The sequence below is a fragment of the Perognathus longimembris genome, chromosome 4 (genome assembly GCF_023159225.1).
Source record: "Perognathus longimembris pacificus isolate PPM17 chromosome 4, ASM2315922v1, whole genome shotgun sequence".
In the NCBI taxonomy this organism is placed as follows: domain Eukaryota; kingdom Metazoa; phylum Chordata; class Mammalia; order Rodentia; family Heteromyidae; genus Perognathus; species Perognathus longimembris.
The window spans coordinates 72810090-72833754 of record NC_063164.1 but is presented as its reverse complement, the minus strand read 5'-3'; positions in this window follow the sequence as shown (position 1 = coordinate 72833754).

Here is a 23665-nt window from a genome sequence, read left to right as displayed (position 1 = left end):
TAAACTGCCCCAACTGAACCAGGAAGAAATAAATCAACTAAAGAAACCAATAACTTACAGTGAGATAAAGGAGGTAATCAAGAACCTCCAAACAAAGAAAAGCCCAGGCCCAGATGGATTCAAGAACAAATTCTACAAAACCTTTAGTGAGGAACTAATACCAATACTCCTCAAACTCTTCTGTGAAATAGAAACAGAGGGAGAAATCCCAAACTCATTCTATGAAGCTAATATCATACTCATTCCCAAACCAGGCAAAGACCCAACAAAAAAAAAGGGAAATACAGACCAATATCACTAATGAACACAGACACAAAGCTTCTCAATAAAATATTAGCTAACAGGATCCAGAAACTGATCAAGAAAATTATACATCATGACCAAGTAGACTTCATCCCACAGTCACAAGGATGGTTCAATATCCGTAAATCAATCAACGTAATTCACCACATAAACAGAACTAAAATCAAGAATCACATTGTTATCTCAGTCAATGCCCAAAAAGCCTTTGACAAAGTACAACATCCATACTTATTAAACGCTTTGGAGAGAACAGGAATAGATGAAACATTCCTCAAAACAATAAAAGCCATATACAACAGACCAACTGCTAACATCATATTAAATGGAGAGAAACTTAAATCATTCCCCCTAAACTCAGGAACAAGACAAGGATGCCCACTCTCCCCACTCCTTTAAACATAGTGCTGGAATCCCTAGCCATAGCAATAAGGAAAGAGGAGGACATCAAAGGATCTACATCGGCAAGGAACAAATCAAGTTTTCCCTATTCGCAGATGACATGATCTTATATCTGAAGGAACCAAAACACTCAGTCCCCAAACTCCTACATCTAATAAACCATTTTGGCAAAGTAGCAGGATACAAAATCCATCCACAAAAGTCAGCAGCTTTTCTGTACACCAGCAATATACAAAGAGAAAAAGAAATCATGGAAACAATTCCATTTACAGTAGCCAAAAAAAGAATAAAGTGCCTAGGGATCAACTTAACCAAGGACGTGATGGACCTATTTAATGAAAACTATAAAAATCTAAGAAAATAAATCAAAGAAGACACAAGGAGATGGAAAGACCTCCCATGCTCATGGGTAGGCAGAATCAATATAGTGAAAATGGCCATATTGCCCAAATTGTTATACAAATTCAATGCAATCCCTATCAAAATCCTAGTCACATTCTTCACTGAAATAGAGAAAGCAATCCATAAATTCATATGGAACAGCAAAAGACCTAGAATAGCCAAAGCAATTCTAGGCAAAAAAAGCAGTGCAGGAGGTATCACAATACCAGACTTCAAGCTCTACTACAGGGCCATCATAACAAAAACAGCCTGGTATGGGTATAAAAACACATCGGAAGACCAATGGATTAGAATTGAAGATCCAGAAATAAAACAGCACTTTTACAGTCAGCTGATATTCGACAAAGGAGCTAAAGACATACAATGGAATAAACATAGCCTCTTCAACTACTGGTGCTGGGAGAACTGGGCAGCCATATGCAGAAAACTCAAAGTAGATCCAAGCCTATCACCATGCACCAAGATCAACTCAAAATGGATCAAGGACCTCAATATCAGACATGAATCCTTGAAACTACTGAAGGACAGAGTAGGAAAGACGCTAGAACTTATAGGCACAGGAAGGAACTTCCTGAATAGAGTCCCAGGGGCACAACAAATAGGGGAGAGACTCAACAAATGGGACTACTACAAATTAAAAAGTTTCTACACACCTAAGGACATAGCCACCAAAACAGAAAGACAGCCAACCATATGGGAAAGGATCTTTACCAGCACAGCAACAGACAAAGGCCTAATATCTGTCATCTACAGAGAACTCAAAAAACTAAGCCCCTCCAAGCCCAATAAACCAATTAGGAAATGGGCAAAGGAGCTAAAGAGAGACTTCACAAGAGAAGAAATAAAAATGGCAAAGAAATATATGAGGAAATGTTCAACATCCCTGGTAGTAAAGGAAATGCAAATCTAAACAACCTTGAGATACTACCTCACCCCAGTTAGAATGGCCTATACTCTGAACTCAGGCAACAACAAATGCTGGAGGGGGTGGGGGTGTTGGGGATTCATCTTGGCCTTAAGGGGGGAAGGGCAAGGAGAGCACTCCTGAGATGCCGCCCTTCCGCCAGCCCTGGGGCAGTGTGGAAGTGAGCCACACCTATCTCCTTCTGGGTCCGGAACCAGAAGGGGTAGCTTTGAGACCATCCCCCACCTTGCGCCAGCGAGCACACAGGGCGGTACTATGGGAAGTGACTTTAGCCCATGAGGGAGGTCCTTGGGAGCTGCTCTTGGACAGACAAGCTCGCCAGCCTATCACAGCTCATGCTCAATCCTCGACATCACTACTATATTACTGTGAGCCCCTCCCGAATAAACCGGATTGTTCTCTGAAGCATCTCTGAGATCCGTCTGCGCCTGGCTTCCTTGGTGGGTAAGGAGGGAGGAAAAGGGGATCTTGTTCGGCCACGTGCACCTTAGGCTAGCCCGTGTCCCTCGCTTCACCTTGGCCATCTGCTGGTCGGGTGCTCAGGGAAAAGGGTGGAAAGGGGAGCACTGATAAGGGAGTAAGCTTAGCATCCCCGTAGCAGGGGAGGTAAATCTAGCCCAGCATGCGGGGAAAGAGGAACCCTTCTCCATTGTTGGTGGGAGTGCAAATTAGTACAACCACTTTGGAGAATAGTATGGAGGTTTCTCAAAAAGCTCAACATAGACCTACCCTATGACCCAGCCATAACACTCCTAGGCATCTATCCTAAATAGCAAGTCCCAAGATATCAAAAAGACATTTGTACTTCCATGTTTATCGCAACACAATTCACAATAGCCAAAATATGGAAACAACCCAGATGCCCCTCCACAGATGAATGGATCCAAAAAATATGGTACCTATACACAATGGAATACTACATAGCGATTAGGAATGGTGAAATATTGTTATTCCCAGGGAAATGGTCAGAACTTGAACAAATAATGTTGAGCGAGACAAGCCTAGAACACAGAAAACAAAGGGGCATGATCTCCCTGATATATGACTCTTAAGATAGGGTGATGGAGAGACAGTAGAGAACAGATCTGTGAAACCAAAAACTGTTTGTCAAATGGTATTTCCCCACAGGATTGGGGCAGTGACCCAACAGTATGTAACTAAAACCAAACAACTACTCAATATATAAAGGTCAAAAATTGACCTCTCAGTGGAATACAATAGCTCAAAACCTATGTATGTACATTCATATAAGACTACTTTTGACATATTGTCTAATATCGACATTACATTTAAGGCCCTAGGCAAATTTTCTTGGGCTTGGCCACGTGGCTACTGTATATGTTCTTGATACATTGCATATTGTATATATGTCTACCTGACCTAGAGAAGGGAAAGAAAAACAGGGTGTAAAATATCACAAGAAATGTACACACTGCCCTACTATGTAACTGTATCCTTTTTGCACAACACCTTGTCAAAAAAATTTGTGTTCAATTAATAAATAAATTAAATTTTAAAAACAAAGCCTTGTTTCCATTTCTTGGGGCTCATTTTGGTAAGCATCATTTTACATGGTCAGATGCATATAGTTATTGAGCTCTTGCTGTCCTCACCTAAGAATATCTTCTTTGGTCTCACTGTGTGAATGTGTATACACTCCTGTTTAATTTACCATGTCCAAGTGAAGAATTTTTATTCCTTTGCAGTTTTTTTTAATTTATCTTACAAAGAACCTTTTTCATATTATATAATTTCCCCAAGATCTTTTTTATTTTATTTTAATTTACAACCTGGACTACTCCATAGCAAGATTATAATAAAGACCTAGAGTAGTTGATCCTAGGAAGTGATGTTTCTGTCCTGGGTCTGTGTAAAATTTCATTTTCTGTAGCATTGAATGAAAATTCTAATTTCAAAGATCTCAGCTATGCAGCATTTGTGTAGGAGGTGAAAAAGATGACATACACTTAAAGGTTACTTTAACAGTGATGTTAATTCATCATCTATGTAACAGTTTCTCTTCCCTCTTAGCAACTTTAAGCAGATACAGAACTGCACTGGTTTGGTAGCCAAAGCACCCATTCTGGGAATATTTTGAATAGGAACTTCCAAATGTCTTTGGCAAATGAAGTATGGCACTGTTTACACACAATAAATAATGAAATCAACTAATCCATGAGGTAAGCAATAGTAAAGTTGTTCAGTATCCAACTCTGTAGCCTTCTTTTTCTGCCTTTTACTTCCCTGAAGTACTTTCAAGTTCTATTAATGTATCAACACATTTTATATATACATTAATATATTATTTATATGAGTATATAATACATAAGTATATTATATAATTATATATTAGTAATTTCTATATGTGCATGTTTATATACGAGCCAAATTAATTAATTATTTTTTTGCCAATGCTGGGCCTTGGACTCAGCGCCCAAGCACTGTCCTCAGCTTCTTTTTGCTCAAGGCTAGCACTCTGCCACTTGAGCCACAGCGCCACTTCTGGCCATTTTCTATATATGTAGTGCTGGGGAATTGAACTCAGGGCTTCATGTATACAAGGCAAGCACTTTTTGCCACGAGGCCATATTCCTTAATCTATTTATATCCTATAAGAATGACTGTTAGTTTGGTTTGAATTTAACACCCCATTTACTATAGCTTTTCCAAAATGTTAAAAGAATAATTTTTGTATTTCTGCCTGTTATTCTACTAAAATCAGGAGGACAAGAGTTAATATAGTAAGACACTTCAAGCCATCACACACTACATATAAACATACCCCACATCACCTGATTAAAAGAGATGAAAAAAGAAAAAGAGAATATGAAATTAGAGAAATTCCCTCTTAACACAAAGAGAGAAAAGAGATTTAGAGGAAATGCTTCAGAAATAATAGTGAATCCATGGGACTGTGCTCTAAAATACACAGAAATAGAGAAAAAACACAATAAAATCAAGTCATACATAAAAAATGGAAAAACACATCCAGATACAAAAAGAAAGTTAGTGACAAAATATACCTGTATGTGTGCTTGAGCATAAGCAAACAGACAGAAAAAGAGACAGACAGGCACACACACATCACTATTTCATTCTTCCTCTTGCTCAGGGATGGTTAAAAAAAAGTTCCATGCTCACGTCTCTTTTGCTTTTTTTTCCCTCTGTTTGAAATTCTGTGGAGTAGGTTTTTTGCTTTTTTTTTTAACTGCATATTGGCAAAGTGAAAGAAAATGCTAAAGGAAGCAGAATTTGTGGGAATTAATGAAAATAACACCCTAGTGGAGATAAGGAATTGCTGAGGCAATTGCCCTGCAGTATTTCCAGATGTTCATTGTGCATCCAGCAGTGATCCATACAGTCCCCCATGTGCTATCCACTGGTGAGAGGTAGTTTCCTCAGGGTCTGGTACCCTTCCATCTGCATAACAGCCAGAGGATGTGGAGGATGCTGTGCTTCTAATGGCCAGGCGGGTATATGCCACTGGCCTTACCAATATAGATCCACAAATTCAATATTTTTCTGTGGCTTCATTTTTATAATTTCTAGGAAGCAGAAGAATAGTCAATTCATTATGGTTGGTAAGCTGGCCAGTGTCAATAGTGAATAACAATTCAATTACTGGCAACAGATATATTGTTGGATAGCACTGTACATGGGAATTAGACAAAAGAAATGGGAGAAGATTAACGTAGAAAGTGGATGCTGTTCTTGGTTGTCCTATATGGTCCAATGGCAATAAAAATAAAATTAACATGGCCAGAGTAGGATGAGTAGGATCACAAGATAAATATTCAACTACTAAAGTTGTTTTCTGGAGTCAGATAATCCAAGGCTAAGGAACAATTGTATGGTCCTTAGAGATAAACTTTTCTGTCATTTTCTGCAACCATTCTCAATGTGTGCCTTCCAGTCTCAGTGAAATTCTAGGATGGCTAAAGGAGCTGTGCTCCATCACATGCCAGGACCTAGGAAGAGACTACACAGACCATATATGAAAACATTGGCTCTAGTTTATTATAGTGAAGTTTCTGGAGTTTCATCCCAATGGTCAGACACAGACATACGGCTAATGCTTCCAGCAAGCTGGTCTGGGAAAGAATCACTAGCATTTCAAGTATTATTGTGGTTTCATTATCAAGGATTTGAATCTCTGCAATAATATCTTATTCTCAGAATTAATAGAATCAGGTGGAAAATGGCTCTTACAAGGAGCAAGGCAATTTCCTTGAACCATTAAATCTTCATTTCTGGAGAGTTTTGGCTTCAAAAATAAATACACTCACTTATATAATAAACTCTCAGCAATAAGCTAAAAATCTAAATAATTACAGACTTGGAAATTTAGAGCCTCAACAACAAATGTGATATAATAATGTATCATCCTTTGTGAGCCCTAAGTGCCTACCCAAAAGGACATCATGGCACTAAGATGTATATTCAGGATGGGATAAAGCTTCTTTTTGCATTTTTCCTTTGTTATAGTGTGTGCGTGCACACACACATACATGCATACATACACATGTGAACATGCATGTGCAATATATAACAAATAATAGAAATACTACTCTCAGGGCTGGGGATATGGCCTAGTGGCAAGGGTGCCTGCCTCATATACATGAGGCCCTGGGTTCGATTCCCCAGCACCACATATACAGAAAATGGCCAGAAGTGGCGCTGTGGCTCAAGTGGCAGAGTGCTAGCCTTGAGCAAAAAGAAGCCAGGGACAGTGCTCAGGCCCTGAGTCCAAGCCCCAGGACTGGCAAAAAAAAAAAACAAATACTACTCTCAGCTTATATGGACTTTAGGGTAATAAGAAAGGTAAAAGTGGAGGTGTGGCTCAAGTGGTAGTGCCAGCCTTGAGTGACAAGGCCAAAGGAGAGGGTGAAGCCTCAAGTTGAAGTCTGAGCAGCTGCAAAAAGAAAACCAAGGGAAGTAAATGAAGTGCAGGTGTTTGAAATTATTGCTATATAAGGCTTATTAATGCATTGCTTAGGTAACTCAAGGAATCTCTGTGAGAGAACTACAGACCAAATTACTGATACACAAAAGTTTATGATAGATGATGGCTTGATCCTGCCACATTGTTGTTTCTTCATTGAGAAATAGAGCAGTCCTACAATGGCAAAAAATAACTTAGTAATGAATGACTACCTCTGTCACTCTTTCAGTCCTGATTCCTTTAGCCTCCTGACATTCAAAATATAAAGGGAAAGAGGAAATACAGTAGAACCGGGGCACAAGACATGAGGGATTATACATTTTTTAAATCACCATATTAAAACATACTTCTAGTTCTCTTTGTGTTATAATTTTCCACACGTCTCTCAGACATATGCATTCTCTTCTAGGATTAATAGACTTTGGACTTCTCAATTCACTGTTTCAAACAAATAAGAAAAGACCTTTCACACCCCCACACACAACCAACATTAGGTCATTCACATGGTAGCAATGTTTGGTAATATGTTGGTAATATTCAGACAATGAGAACTGCTCACCAATTGATATTTGTTTTGTATGTGTAATAGTTGGCTATTTATTTTGAGAAAAATTAATAGTCGTTTTTGCTTATATGTGAGATATTATTTGTACCAGACCTTAGTCCTCAATGTTAGTAAGTCCAAAATGACAAGGGAAAGCAAGAGGGGGATTTGTAAGTCATACAGCAAAGAATAATGTTATAAAACATAGAGAATACCTACAAATAAGAAGATACTTTTGCAGTGTTAATCACTGCAATATTACTTGAAGTAGTAAAATTTGAAAACTCTGATAAATAGAAAAAATCAACAGAAAAGATTTTTTTAATCACTGAAAAAAAGGATACATTTTATCACTATGTAAAATGTAAATAACCACTAAAGCTATAGGGACTTTTTACAGTATTGCAATACTTGTTGGTTAAAATAGTCAAACCTTAGAAATAAAAACCCTAAACAAAATTAGAAGTTCATCTGTGTATTACTTATAGGCAACAATTAACTGTGAGCTTTACAGTGAATCAGTAGCATGAACTTAAGTTGGCCCATACATGGTAGATTGTCATGAAAAGGAATCAAAGAAGAGTGCAAGAATATTACCTGAATAGAAAGTGAGGTGTGTTAATATACAGAGTTTCTTTCCGTCTCACTCAGAAATCTCCTCAGGTAGAGACTTGACATTGATTAATCTCTAAAAGGAAACTTTAAGAAATAAAATTAAATCTTAAGAATCACCTGTGGCACTCCCTGATCGCTGTGATGACAAGATTCAAGGGAGGATATCTGCCTGGCCGCTCCTGGTGATCAGATTACCAGCTTTGTTGCTATACCTTTTGTGTGCCTGCCCCACCTTACCTATCTAGTGGGCTGATCAGAAATGGTAAATGAAAGCACCCTAAATTCACAACCCCTGATAAAAGAAAATAAGACTTGCTATTTGTCTCAAAGTATTCACAACCTGGTAGAAATCCTATAAACATACAGGTCAAATACTTCCATACATTTAAATCATGTTAATAATTGAAGAGCAATTTTGATTCTGAAATCAGCAAACTGAGCCATCAATAGTTTGTGAAGGATGCTTACCACACTGTTTAAAAAAAAAAAAAGCAGTCTAGTTTTCAAACCCCATAGCAACCTTCTTCCTAGACAGGCCCCACTCATCTCTTGGCATGCACATTAAGTTCCTTACTTATTATTCTCATGAATACAGTTAAGCAATAGCCTTGGATGCTTTTTTAATTTTATATTTAATTAAAAATTATCTTTAAGTAGTTGTACAAAGGGATTGTCATTCAACGAAGCAGTTTATGAATACAATGCATCTTGATCAGTGGTACAGCCTTAAAATCCTCATCCATCACTCCCAACCCAATCCTTCCTGCACTTTTTTCCTAATTTTGTAGGATATACATTGAGTTTTTGACTGCATCTTCCTCTTTCTCCTCATCGTTCATCTACTCCTATCCCCGTGATCATTTCTTTCACAAACCTATGCCTTTTTTTTCTTTTCAGTAAATCTCCATTTCACTAAAAGATTTAAAGTAATATCATGCTCTTTTTCTCTTGGCTACTTCAATGTTTTACCTAGAAACCTTTGATTCTGATACCAATCTCCTAGCCTACAAAGCAGCAGTTAACTTTATTTTCATGAACAGTGTAAACTCTATTCTCTAGAAGACTGATTTTTCACTCACTAATTCAGTCAGAAGAAAAGCTGAGAGCACATGGTTGCCTTCCTCTCCAAGCAAGCACTAATCATACACAAGCCTCACCCCATCCAGAGAATTAGCCAACTCACATGTCTCTATTTAGGATAAGATAGTGAAATAATGCTCAATGAAAATGTGTAAGTTCTCTGGTTGTAATTAGGAGGGGAAAAGTCTACAGGTTTGAATTTTAAAAACCCAAAAAGATGGATCTTAATTTATCAATATCAGAATCTTACTTTCATTGTGCAGTGTGATTCCCCTTCCCATTCTCTTTTAATTCTTCTCATTGTTCCCTTTCTCTATCTCCCTCCCCTTTTCTCCCTTCTCCATTCTCCTTCTCTTCCCCCTCCCCTCTATCTCATTCTCTCTCTCCATGTCTCTCTCTCCTCTCTCTCACACACACACACACACACACACACACACACACATAGACACAGTTTTACCACTCATGATCAGCAACACTCATTCTTCATTCTTATCCACAGCACCATTTTGACACAGTTGGTCTTTCCTTTCTCTATAATGCACATTTTGTACTTGGCTTCCAAATCCCACATAGCTCCTCTTTTCCATCAAGGCATTGTACTTGGTAGGCAGGTGCTCTACCACTTCAGTTACACCTCCATGTGTTTTTGCTTTACTTACTTTTCAGTGAGTTTCTCATGTGTGGGCCCAGGACAAAGATTTAAGACTTTAACTCTCCTATTTACTCCTCCCTCATAGCTTGACTTAGAAACATGAAACACTATAGCCAGTTTATTTTCTGAGAATGGTATCTCACTAACACTGCCTGGCTACCTTCAAAACACAGTCCTCCTGATCTCTGCTTCCCAAGTAGCTAGGATTATAAATGTGGGAACCTAGTGTGGACGTTTAATATGCAGCACAATCAAATCCCAAGCTAGTTTTCTGTTTTTACTCTTGATCTGTTTCTCCTGCACTCTTTTTTTTTTCTCAGTTGTGAAAATTGTATCCCCTATTCAATCAAGCCAGCGAAGAGAATAGCTCTTTACTTATTCAGCTAGGACCTCCTGCTAGTGCTAGGTTCAAAATTCATGATCTAAATAAACTTTTTGTTTAAATCTTACCAACTCTCATCTAGGCAGCTTCTATAGTTTTCTGATCAGTCTCCCTGATATCATTTCTGCCCCCACTTCCCAACAACTAAATTAAGTCAATTTATAATACCCCACGACAAATGAATAGTCTCTCTGGGTCAGCCCTGTGAACAAAACTGATCTAATAACATGTATTTTGCTGGGATGGTGTAAGCAATCACGAAATCACACACACACACACACACACACACACACACACACACGCAACAAAGAGTGTATACTTCCTTCCAGTAGTATCATAGGACACTAATATGTATGTCATTCCTGAAAGCTATTGTGTTTATAAACTATTGGTTACTTATGGTTTTCCATGTACTAGAGAGTTCTGCTGTCTGGATTTTCTTCTGTTAAAATTCATATGCTAACATCCTAATGCCCAAAGTGATAGTATTAGGAAGTGAAAGCTATGTGAGGTGCCAACCCTCCCAATTGAGGCAAGTGCCCTTATAAAACACATCCAGAGCCCTTGTTCATCCCTACCACCAGTTGAAGACAAGCAAGGGACCTCTTCTGAATGAGAAAATGGACTTTTGCCAAACAGTGCATCCACCTTAATCCTGAACTTAGCGTCCAGAACTATCAGAAGTAATTTTCTGCTGCTGCTTAAAAAGTTGTCCTATTAATGGAATTTTGTTAGAGAACAAAAAATGGAGGCAGAGAATGTATAGTGTAATGTTCTCTCTTTTATGACCACTAAGCTACAACTTGGAGAAGTCCTCAACATTGGACACCGTGACCAGATGAGGACCTGATGTACTGGGCATAGGGACTACAAAGGGAAATGTGGGGATACATTTCATGATATCATCCTGTGGCTTTCAACCTGGTGTAATGAAGGAAATATCAAGTTGAATGGCTGCTCTGGTCGTTACCCTTTCAGTGTAGAAAGTCTGGCCCTCTCTCCTCAGAAATTGTCCTCGGACTACCTCCTACAACCATCTCCTATACTCTATTGCACTATCCACAACTCTTTCCTCACTATCATCACCAGTTTTGTTACATGCCATTTGTTTTTGTAACTTACAGCACTTGTTCTATGTTAGCTTGTTCCTAGCTAATCTACAGTCCTGGGTATATAGTGATTTTTCCCATTTCCTCAGCTCCGCAGCTTCTAGTCTTACCTCAAGTCCTACTGCCTGCCTAGAGGATGTATGAGAGGGTCCCACTGGATGCTCTAAAACTAATATAATTGAGGCAAAAACAGTTACAGCCTGATTAGTGCACCTACCCAGAAGAGCAGTAGCCAGTTCATATAATATTTAAAAATAATAGCAAGAGTGAACACCATTTTAACACCCACTATGTTTCAGCAAATACTCTTCACAGTTTCCATAGATAAATTCATGCAGCCCACAGTAAGTGCTCTATGAAAATTCTAACACTGAAATAGAAAGAGGTTAAGTAATTTGATTTAGATCACAGTGATGGCTCTGAGACTGGAACCTGAACAGCCTGCTCTAGCATCTATGTGCTTTTAAGCACACTACTGTGCCATACAACTCACAATAATAAGGCAGTTGTTAAGAAGGTGTAATACTTCACAATTAAAATGTTTGACTTTAAATATTAAAAAATGTTAGAGTCTGAAAGCCAATTAGTTGTTTCAGTATTTGAAGAACTGAATCAGTGCTTAAAATTGAACAGTTACAATTCAGTTTATAGTCTAAGAGAATTAGCCAGATCTTCACAAAGCCAATGAGTCGAGTCATAATACCAATGCCAGTAAACACTTAAAACAACTTCAGACAGCATTCAATGGCAGGAAAGTTCTTTATAGTGGTACACGAGGCATGTGGTAACATGTAGTTCCAAGCATGACAGACATCTGTGGGTGTAGCTGTAAAATAATCCAAAGAAAGCTAAAGCAGAGATAGTGTTCACTTCACATTTTACAATGAAGACTGGCACCAGACAAGATGGGGTTCAAAAGCAATGCATCAATGGGCCTAGCTATTTCCCTAGATCACTTGCCAATGCTGCTGTGTAGAATTTGCTAGCAAGCAAGCCCTGGCTTGGTGTTTCTCTGTAGGTTTCCATTGAGCCAAAAGCATTGTAAAAGTGTGGGCAATAATAGCAAAGAAAGTAGGCAAGCCTTCGGTAAACCAATACTTTTCAAATGAACTTATATCACAAACTGAGATTTATTGAGTAATTGCTATACTGTATGGTGTCTTTGGTGCCTTATTTTCATATGTTTGAACACCACAAGAAACTTGTAAAGAAGAGCTGGACAACCCTGTTACACATGAGAAAACTCAGGCCTACCCAGAAACAACTTCAGCCAGATCCCACTAAGTACTGAAGTTTGGATGCAAATCCAGCTTCTTATAACGTGAGAAATAAATAACAATTGACAGAAAATGTATTCATTTGCCTCTATTTTTCTAGAAGGCTGAAACAAGAAGTTAAGAAAATTCTCTTTTAAAATATCCATATAATTGGGTACTGGTGGTTTGTGCCTATAATATAATTACTCAGGTGGCTGAAATCTGATGATTGAGGTTTGAAGCTAGCCTGGGCAGGAAAGGTTATGAGACTCTATTCTCCAATTAACCACCAAACAACATCAGCAATGGAACGGAGACTCAATTGGCAGAGTTCTAACCTTGAATCAATAAGTTAAGGGTAAGTGCCTAGGTCCTGAGTTCAAGCCCTAGTACTGGAACACTACATACTACATACATACATACATACATACATACATACATACATGCATACATATGCACATCATTGTCTCCATGACTTGGAAGTAATTGTGTACAACCTTTTAAAGATAATCTCATCTTTTCATCTCATCTCTCTGTAATACACGTGGGATAGAAAGACTCTGAGAAAAAGAATTTAAATACTTCCTAAAATGTTATTGGCTTAAAGTACTATAAGATGCCTTTCTGTGACCCTAACTAAAACAGATGTAGGTTTTGTGTCCTTTCATGCCACTGACATGCTACCCAACAGGCTAGGGAGCAGGCTGATTGACCCAGTCTAGTACAACAGGGCTTGAGGACAAAGGTGAGTCTGTGGCCTTCAGACAGTCTGTGCCTTAACATGACATCATGCCTCCCACCCAAATGCACCCCCAAAGAAGTTTCCCAGGCTAGGTACTGTGGGAAAAAATACATTTTGATAGGTGGCTTTTACAAGTGTCCTGAAAACTATGCAGAGAATTTTTTTGAAGCTTCTCAGATAGCTCCAGTGTAACTACTCAGTATCAGAACAAGTGTGAGAGCCTAAGGCTATGGAAAGCTTATTGTGCAGCTTGCAACAATTCTGTGATTGTGTTGGTATAACCCCTTTAAGATCCATATCATACAGGATATGAATATGTCCCAAGTAGGGCTTAGCATCTGTTTCTGAGCTTTCTAGATCAGAGTGAGAACTAGATATGATCTGCATAGCCAACTTTTCCCATTACATTTCCAAGCAAGCAAGTTGCCTTCTGTGTTACACAACCAACCCTAACTAGTTACCAAACTTCCCATCTCACTGAGGCCTGCCAAGCTACACCTTGATGTCCACTACCATCTCTTCATTAATTATTTTCCAAGAAACTTGGTATCATGTCAACATCCCAAAGACCTGATAGACCATTGGTTGCTTTGCAAAATTACTAGCAAAACACAAGAATCACATACATATCAACATAGAAGTAATTCAGTTTTCTAGTAATTGAAAACACCATGGTTTAACAACTCCAGAGAAGTCTGAAGGCACCCTGCAAGCCATCCATTCATTTAAAGATATTTGGAGACTCTCCTATGATCTGAGTCCACACAAACTTATGGCAGTACTGTTTTTAGAGAGCCTGCAATCTAGTGATGGTATGAAATGTATATAGATGAAATGTTATGAAAGAAAAGCAAACCTGCTCCTATTGGGAAATAACTACAAGCCTGAAGATAATAAAGAAGGCACATATCTAAGACTATTCAGTTCTGCAGAGGTTAAAATAGACAAAAATAAATACATAAACACATGAACTTATTAAGAGCAAGTGCTAGTCATTCTTGCCCTTTGTTGCTTCATCCTCATGACTTAAAATATGAGTCCACCTCCCTAACAAGAGGTTGTAGCAGAGGATTGGGCAGCTGATAGAAAGGCAGTTTTGTAGTCCCTACTAGGCTACCAGAGAGAACAAGTTTTACAAGATGTAATATCCCATCCCAAGATAGCATCTGAGAAAATCTAATTCTCTCTGTTTTCAGAAAATTTGGGGACATTGGGAGAAAATTGTCACTGAGAGTGAAATAAAATATGAAAGGCACCATAGAAAGTGTGTCTGGGGGTAATTTTAATAGTGAGCCTCATATGGTTTGCCTGAAGTCTGAAAGTGTGTGTGTGTGTGTGTGTGTGTGTGCAAGTGTCTGTGTGCACATGTGTGATACTGCAGTTCTGAATCTAGGACCTTGCAGGTAGGTGCTCTACAATGAAGCCATGGCCCCAAGGCTCTGAAATCTGAAAGTTGTGAAATTTGGATATTCACACCTCGAGCTGCATTTCTACTTCTCCCATCTCCAGGTCCTCCTGACATCTTGGCTTTCTCATCAATACTCTCAAAAAGTTCTCTGGGGCTGTGAATATAGCCTAGTTGCAAGAGTGCTTGCCTCATATACATGAAGCCCTGGGTACGATTCCCCAGCACCACATATATAGAAAATGGTCAAAGGTGGCACTGTGGCTCAAGTGGCAGAGTGCTAGCCTTGAGCAAAGAGAAGCCAGGGACAGTGCTCAGGCCCTGAGTCCAAGGCCCAGGACTGGCAAAAAAAACAAAAAAAAGTTCTCTGGACCCATTATTCCCTGTCTTAACTCCTTTCATGATCATAAAGAGTTGAACATGAAAAAGAGTGAATATCACAGGTTGACATGTCAGATTGTCAGAATTTTTAATTTTCATGAATTAATTTTTGGTGAGACCACAAAATTATAAGTGAAAAAGTCATTAATACTTGACTGAAATTCCCTGCAACCATATTACCCTCCCAGGAGCCAATGTCAAGTCAGTTATACATCTTTTTGCAAACTTAAAAAAGCATATGCACATTTCAGTGCCCAAGAAGCAGAAGAAGGAGGAGCACTCGTTTTGAATAGCCCGGGTTACAGAAGACTGCCTCAAATAAACAACCAAGAAAAACAACAACAAAATGCACATACATGCCACACACACACATAAACAAAAACACATTAACAAGTACATACACACAAAATCTTCAAGTTTTATTTGTGTTTAATTCTTTTTAAAGCACATACTCATAACCTAATTATTCTGAGCTCTTTCTGAGACTATTCAGGGATTATAGTTTTAAAAAAATGGATTCTAATTCCAATACTTGTCATTGATTCACCCTAAAGTGGTATAGAAACCTTACGCTTCCTGATTTAAAACCCTCAATATCTTAATGAAAAAAAATTAAGGCAGTAATTAGCCCTGAGTTTGATGTTGTGCTAAGTAAAAAAATAGAGCAATGAATCAATAACTTGAGACTAATAACACACATATTACGAGGATCATGATGAAACCAAGAATATAACCCTCCCACTCCGCTTAAAAACCTGAGAGAAAGAGACAAGATCAAATGCATACCAAAATAAGGGCCATGGTACTATATTATCAATTAAAAGTTGGATAAATTTCCCTGGTCCTTTCTGTGGATCTATATTTGACTTAAGCAAATTTCTTGATGTCTTTGCATTTAGATTACTCAAATATAAACTGAATTATAAAAAATTGAGTTCTCAGTCTGTTCCTGTAAGGAAATAGGTAAAGAGAAGAACAAAATAAACAACTAGAAAATATTTTTCTGCTCTTAAAGAGTTTGTAATTCTAAAGATGATAGTGAAGTACATACCACTGAAAAAATAAAGCACAATAAAATATGACCTGTACTGCTGTTACAACCATTGTGAGAAATGTTATAAAGCATCAAAGAAAAAGAAACTTCTTTTGCCTGAAGGCTTTGAGGTTAAGCAAAGCTATATAGGACCCACGGTTTCTGTTCAGCATGAGCTTGAGTTTAGATCACTTAATAAAATAGCAGAGTTGATCAGGAAATCTGTGAGAACCTTCCAGCTCTGACTGCCTTTGAATGTAATAATGACATATGTAGCATAGGTTTATGCTTTCCCCTCTCCAAATACAGAAAATCAGGACTACAAGTGAACAGGCAGTGCATTAGGTTGGACATAATATCCAGTAAGGAAAGGATGATCTGACTGTACTTTCTCTGTAGATGGTCATTTTCTTCCCTACATTCTCCCATCTTTTTTTAATCTAGAAATCAAATCCATGATTACCAGGGATAAAGGTAAGGCAAAGTTTCTCTCAGGTCCCATTATATTTTATTCTCTTGGGAACTAATGAGGAAGAAATGCTATAGAGTAGACCATCATTATTAAGAACACAGGGAAGGGGAACATCAAAATGTAGAGACAAAGGGTAAAAGGTGAACCAGTGCAACAGCAGTACTTACAAGACAATATGCTATACAACTCCAGCTGGGGGAAGGAGGGAATTTGGGAGGAGAGAAGGTGGGGGAAAAAATGAGGGAGGAGGTAACAAGTTTGATAAGAAATGTACTCACTGCCTTATATATGAAACTGTTACCCCTCTGTATGTCAATTTGACAATACATAAATAAAATAAACTTTTTGAAAAAGAACACAGAATGACAGGAATGTAAAACAGAACTGGTCAGGGTGTGGGCATATGTGAGTAGGGAAGCTGAAGACAGAAAGTGAAGGAGAGTGAGTATGGTCAAAATACTTTATGTTCACACATCAAAAATATTATCCTGTTGGATACCTGCCCCTCCAAGCTGTCATGAAGTGAACCCACATCCTTCCTTCTCTGATACTTTCATATTGATTGATTTCATATTGATCACCTGGATGCAGATATACACACATTTATGTATGTTTACAATCTACACATATAATTTATGTGGTCATACTGTACTGTTTAATTATTGTATATAATACATTTATGATCTACTATTTATAATTTCATACTCTATAATACATATATCACTATATAAAATTTTGTAGAATGATATATTAGTATCAGTAGCTTAAAACTAGGGAATGAAAAATGACTACACTGTGAATTTTACTTTTTAACTAAACAATATATTCCAAAACATTTAAGAAAAAGTTAGAAACCTAAAAAAAAGTATACATTCTCTGCAAAACTTCAACATTTAGCCACTGACTTCTGAGTGTTTTCATGCTGCTGAAGTATATACTGACTATGCTTAGGAAATTAAGCACAAACAAGACAAAAAAAAAAAAGCCAGACAAATATGTGATCTGCTTCTTGTCCACATCAGTAAACCCTCATATTTATTAGGGTTCATCACCCTACCTGCAGATTTCCTTGCCAAAACCTTTTTTGCCTCAGTTCTTAGAAGTTGGCACACACATTTTACATTCCCAAATTACTAATAATGCAAGATGCCAGAAAAAAAAAAAAAGAAAGAAAAGAAAAAATTAAGATACTTCACTGGGCAGCATAAATTTGGCCTACTTCTCCTCACTGGACCTGAATCACAGAATTAGGACTCTAAGCTTTCAGGAAATACCCATTGAGAAATGGGTGTGTGAGAAATAAATACCAAACAAGAGGTGTAGCTAGCTCAGTCCTGTGATCCACCACGATAAGCCTGTGTCTTGATTTGTGGCTTTGACAAGCCTTGTTCCATACATGGCTGAAAGGGTTTACATTGTGTAATTTGTGCAATTCTCTTCACTTATGCAATAAGAGACATCTGTGAACTATATCTGGGGGCAAAAGGGAGAAACTACTTTTATACCTTATGTAAGTACTCTATTAAAATTAAAATCATTATAATTATAATCATTTCCCTAACAGAATATAAATTTGATTATTTAGTGAGTTACTGGAGTCATTTATTTATTTCATCAGCTGAGGTTTCCCTGCACAGGAGCCAAGAGTGAAACTTTCAGTCTTACATAAAACATTTTTAGATAACATTTTTATTGAGATATAACTCATATATCATAAAATCCACAAGCTTGAGGAATAGAACTGAGCATTTTCCACATGAATTGACAAGTTCATTGACATAAAATGCCCTATGTTGTAATATTTCATCACAAATTGTATTTTCTCTGATGTTATAGCAAATACTGTCTGGGGGGGGTAGGTGACTTTCTCTATCCTTTCTCTTTTATCTTTCATCTAAAGTGTGCTTCTTGTAGACATCATATAGCTAAATGGCATATGTGTTGTACAGTATGGCAATCTTTTACTTATATTAACAATATTAAATTCATTTGTATTTATTATTACTGATGAAAAGAGAATTTTTACCTGACATGTCCCTGTTTTGTGTGATTTTTGTCATTTTATTCTTATCCTTTCTCCATCATTGCCTTATTTTATAGTAAATATATTTTTTCTATTTTCTATTTATGTTATTCTTTTTCAGTTCTTGATACCAAGAAAAGTTTTAGTTTTTAATTTAATTTTATTGCTGGGGTGATGTACAGAGAGATTATAGTTACATATGTGAGATAGTGAGCACATTTCTTGTCAAACTTGTTACTCCCTCCCTCATTTTTCTACCATTTTCCCTCACCCCAACCCACCCCCCCAAAGTTGTACAGTTCATTTCTAACATATTGTTTTGTGAGTATCGCTGTTTCCATTTATTTTGTTTATAACAACTGTATTATTTTCCAAGTGGTTGCCCTGGAGATTACTATTAACATTTTTGCTTCTACAGTTCAGATTAATTTTTTAAAAATTGGGAGATGGGGAGAATACTAAGGCTTGTTTGGCAAGAGTGCTACAACTTCAGCACCATATCTTCACCACTAATTTTAACAATATGTAAAAATTTCGCTACTATGTAATTCTGTTTGCTCGCTCCATTTTTATTATTATTTCAAATAAGTTCTTTAGTCATAAGCCCATCAACAGAACTTTAAAATTACAGCCCTATATGATTGTTTTTAAGTTATATTGGAAAAAATAATATAAACAAAAAACAGATTTATACTAACTTTCACACATACCTTGTAACTTTTATCAGCCTCTATATTTCTTCATGTGAATTTGACCATCTGTCTCACACTTTCTCATTTCAGAATGAAAGACTAGTATCGCTGACAGGTCAAAATTGCTAGTAAGAAATTATCTCAGTTTTTATTTAAATCTTATTATGTTTTATTTTCTCTTAATTCTTTGCAGGACAGTTTTAATGGATATAAAATTCTTCACTGCGAGACATTATCCAGACATTTTGGTTTCTCAATATATCATCCCATTCTCTTCTGGTTTTCTTAGATTCTTATGAGAAGTTGGCTATCATCTAATTGAAAACATTGTTTTTTTGCCCTGCTTTTGTCATTGGCTGGTGTATATGTGTGTGCACGCGCGTGCACATAATACATATGTGCCAGTTCTGGACCTTGAACTCGAGTCCGAGAAAAATCCTTTAGTAGTTTTGCTCAAGGTTTTCACTTTACAATTTAAGCCACAATTCCACTTTCAGGTTTTTGCTGATTATTGAGAAGAGTCTCACACACTTTCGTGCATGAGATGACTTTGAACTAGAAATCTCAGATCTCGCTCCTGAGGAGCTAGGATGATAGGCAGGAATGAGCCAATTGTGCCTGCTGTCTTTGTTTTTGGTTTTAATGTTTTTTTCTGTTGGTCGTGGGACTTGAACTTGGGGTCTGGGCACTATCTCTGAGTTCTTTTGTTCAAGTCTCTACTACTTTGAGCCACAGTACCACTTTCAGCTTTCTGGTGTTTAATTGGAGACAAGAGTTTCATAGACTTTCCTGCCCAGGCTGGCTTTGAACCTCGACCATCAGATTTCAGCCTCCTGAGTAGCTAGGATTATAGGTGTGAGCCACTGATGCCAGGCTGTCTTAGCCTTTTGATAAATTGATGTTTTTTTTTTATCCATCTCACTGTACATCTTTGAGTTTATCCTACCCAGAATTTGTTTAGTCTCTTAGGTTTGTGATTGTGTTTCATCAATTTTTAGAGGTTTTTCAATTCCAATCCTTGTCCAGCCCCTCTAATGATTTTTTTCAAGTATTATACTACATTCTAAAGGTAAAATTTCTATATATTTAAAATATTTTCCATGCCTTTACTGGTATTCTCCAGTTAGTGAGATGCCATTTTAATACTTGTTTTAATTTTTAGCTATGACTTCCTTTAGTTCTTTGAATATAACTATAATAGTTTATATTATTTTTGATTATTAAGTTCATTTTAATAGTCTTCTAAGTCCATTTTCTAGGCTAGATTGGCAATATTTAATATTTTCTTCAGGCTACACATTTTATTTTTTGTAGAGCATATATCCATGTTTCTTTGTATATATCAGATGTTTTATGGGATGGTGGACATTTTGAACAACAATCATAATGCTATAACTCTAGAAACCAAATTAGTCTCCCCAGCGTGTTGTTTATAATGTTGTTTTATTATTGTGACTGCTAATAAAGCAATGTTTGCTTTCTAAATAATATTACTTAACTAACTCCAAACTCTATAGTCTTTATTATGTGTGGTCATTAAAGTCTCTTTGACAATTTAGTTGTTAACTCATAATTGGACAGAGATATTTCTCAAATATCTTGAACTTGTGGTAAGTCTCTACACTTTGGCAATTAGGCCTGTGTGTTTGACTCAAGGCATTTTCTCAGTCTTCCAGCAGGCTGTTCATGACTGTGTCCTACACTTCATTTCCTGCTTACAGGAAGATTCAGTGCCAACTAGAGATAAGAAAATAGGAGTTTTCCTGGCCTTCACATGCATATGCTCTTCTAAGTTCTCAAAAATGTGCTGTAGTTTCTCAAAGAGATCCACAGATAACTTATTCCCCTGTGTTTAAGTCTTTTGGAAAGCTTCTTGTTTGTACCAATTGAAAGGCTGAACAATTGCCACTAATATTTTAAACACAAAACCTAGAAAAAAAGTTATTTACTCAGAATAAATCCTAGGACAACAGAAATAAATGTCCTTCTTGCAAGTGGTAGCTTCTAGAGGTTTGCTGTACTTCCCAAATAATGAAAAGTCTATGGAGTAAGGCCTTTGGGAGTGCCAAACTTATTCTTCTCTTTCCTGTGATTATTTTACTATTATTTATCATGACCATAATAATTAAAAGACTATTGTTTTGCAAGGCCACCATGAGCAGAAGCAGAGTGAGAGACTTTTAGAATAGAAAAGTTTAAAACACCCCAAAACTCAGGACTGTGACATTAACAAAAAAGCAGAGTAGGAGGCCACAGGTCTCTTCCCTCCATAAAACACGAATTTAAAATCATTACATCTTATCTCATCTCACCCAGAAAACTGATAAGAAGCAACATAGTCTGAACACCAGGGGGTTGCTAAAAACAAAATCAATCAACAACTTTTATCACAGAGGTTGCATTATCACATAAACACAACAGGGGGAGCTAGAGATTTCAAAACTAGGAATAAGATAGGTAGCCTTTTATTATTATTATTTTTGAAGGTGAGGAATTATATGCCCAAAGTAGTACCCTTAAAAATTTTCAGTTAGAAAATGATACTAGAATCTCTCAGTGTCTGCCCTTCACAAATACAGTAGAGGTTCAGAGAGAAGACTGCTTCTTCAAAGGTCCAAATTCAAACAAATGGTTATGAGACATATAGACAGACTGTGAGACGTGGTCCAATCAAGGAATAAAATAAAGAAGTACAGAAACTACTCAAATAAATTTATATAGTCGTGTGCTCACACAGAAAATTTAAAATAATTGTCATAAAACATGCACTGAACTAAGAGAGAAAACAGACACCTGGCTGAGTTAAAAAAAAAAAAAAATGAGTATCAACAAAGAGATACAGGCTATAAAACTGGACCAAACAGAAACCTTAGAAGCTGAAGAATACAATAACTGAGAGGAAAAATTCACTAGAGTTTTAACAATAAAATTGATCAAGAAGAAAAATAATCAGCACAATTGCTCACAGACATATTCTTTGAAATAACTGAGGGAAAATAAAGTTATAAAAACAAGGAACCTAGTAGATTCCATCTTAAAGAATAAAGTTAGAAAAACAATAGACTTAGGCGATACCATCAATCAAGAAGGTAGATAAATAGATGATAGGGGCTGGGGATATAGCCTAGTGGCAAGAGTGCCTGCCTCGGATACACGAGGCCCTAGGTTCGATTCCCCAGCACCACATATACAGAAAACGGCCAGAAGCGGCGCTGTGGCTCAAGTGGCAGAGTGCTAGCCTTGAGTGGGAAGAAGCCAGGGACAGTGTTCATGCCCTGAGTCCAAGGCCCAGGACTGGCCAAAAAAAAAAAAAAAAAAAAAAAAGAAGGTAAATAGATGATAGAGAAGTAGATGCTCTGTTTCGGATAACTATATAATATATTTTTGCATATATGATATTTATTTGTTTTATATATCTACATAAATTTGACAATTATTTTATATAATATACTATATGTTGTATGTAATGGGAATTTCAAAAGAACAAGAGAATATGAAAGGGACAATGAGCCGAGTTGAAAAACTAAGACCTCAAACCTACAACATTTGTATATGAAAATGGAAAAATTTAAGTAGCTCTTTAAACTTAATCTGGAAAAGTCCAAGTCAATACTGACACACAGTATAAACAAACTATCAAAATTCACAGAAGAAAACCTCCGAAAGAAGTAATAATAAACAACATCTTACATTTTGGATAATTCCCCTGAGATGAAAACAAACAGAAACCCTGCAGAGCAAATGCGTAAAACATACTCAACATGTTAAATGGAGAAAAAATGAAACAAAATAGTGAACCAAGTGTACAATAGTACACAAAAATAGTCTTCAAAAATTTATGGAGAAATTGTGACTACCAGACATATAGAAGCTGAGGGAGTTCACTGCCACTGGATCTCTCTATGAAAAGATACTGAGGGGTTACACAACTTGATACTAACATGAAGGCTTATGAAAATATTAAGACTTCTGGTAAAAAATAATATAGATGATGCATAGTTTTTGCAATGTGAGTGTAAAATTTTTTTACTTCTGACATAAAATGTAACATGTAAATAAAAATATATACATAACCTTTTATACACTCACGGTTGCATGGTATAAAATGCCATTTGTGGCATCGAAAACATAAAAGAAATGGAGTGTGGGTTAAAGGGTTAAACAAGTAAAGATTTTACATAACTGAGGTTAACTTCTTATCAGTTCAAAATACATGCTTACATGTTCAAGACATTTTACTCATTCTCCATGATAACCAAAAATAAAATAAAGAAGACACATAAAAGGAAACAGGAGAAGAAGAAAAAA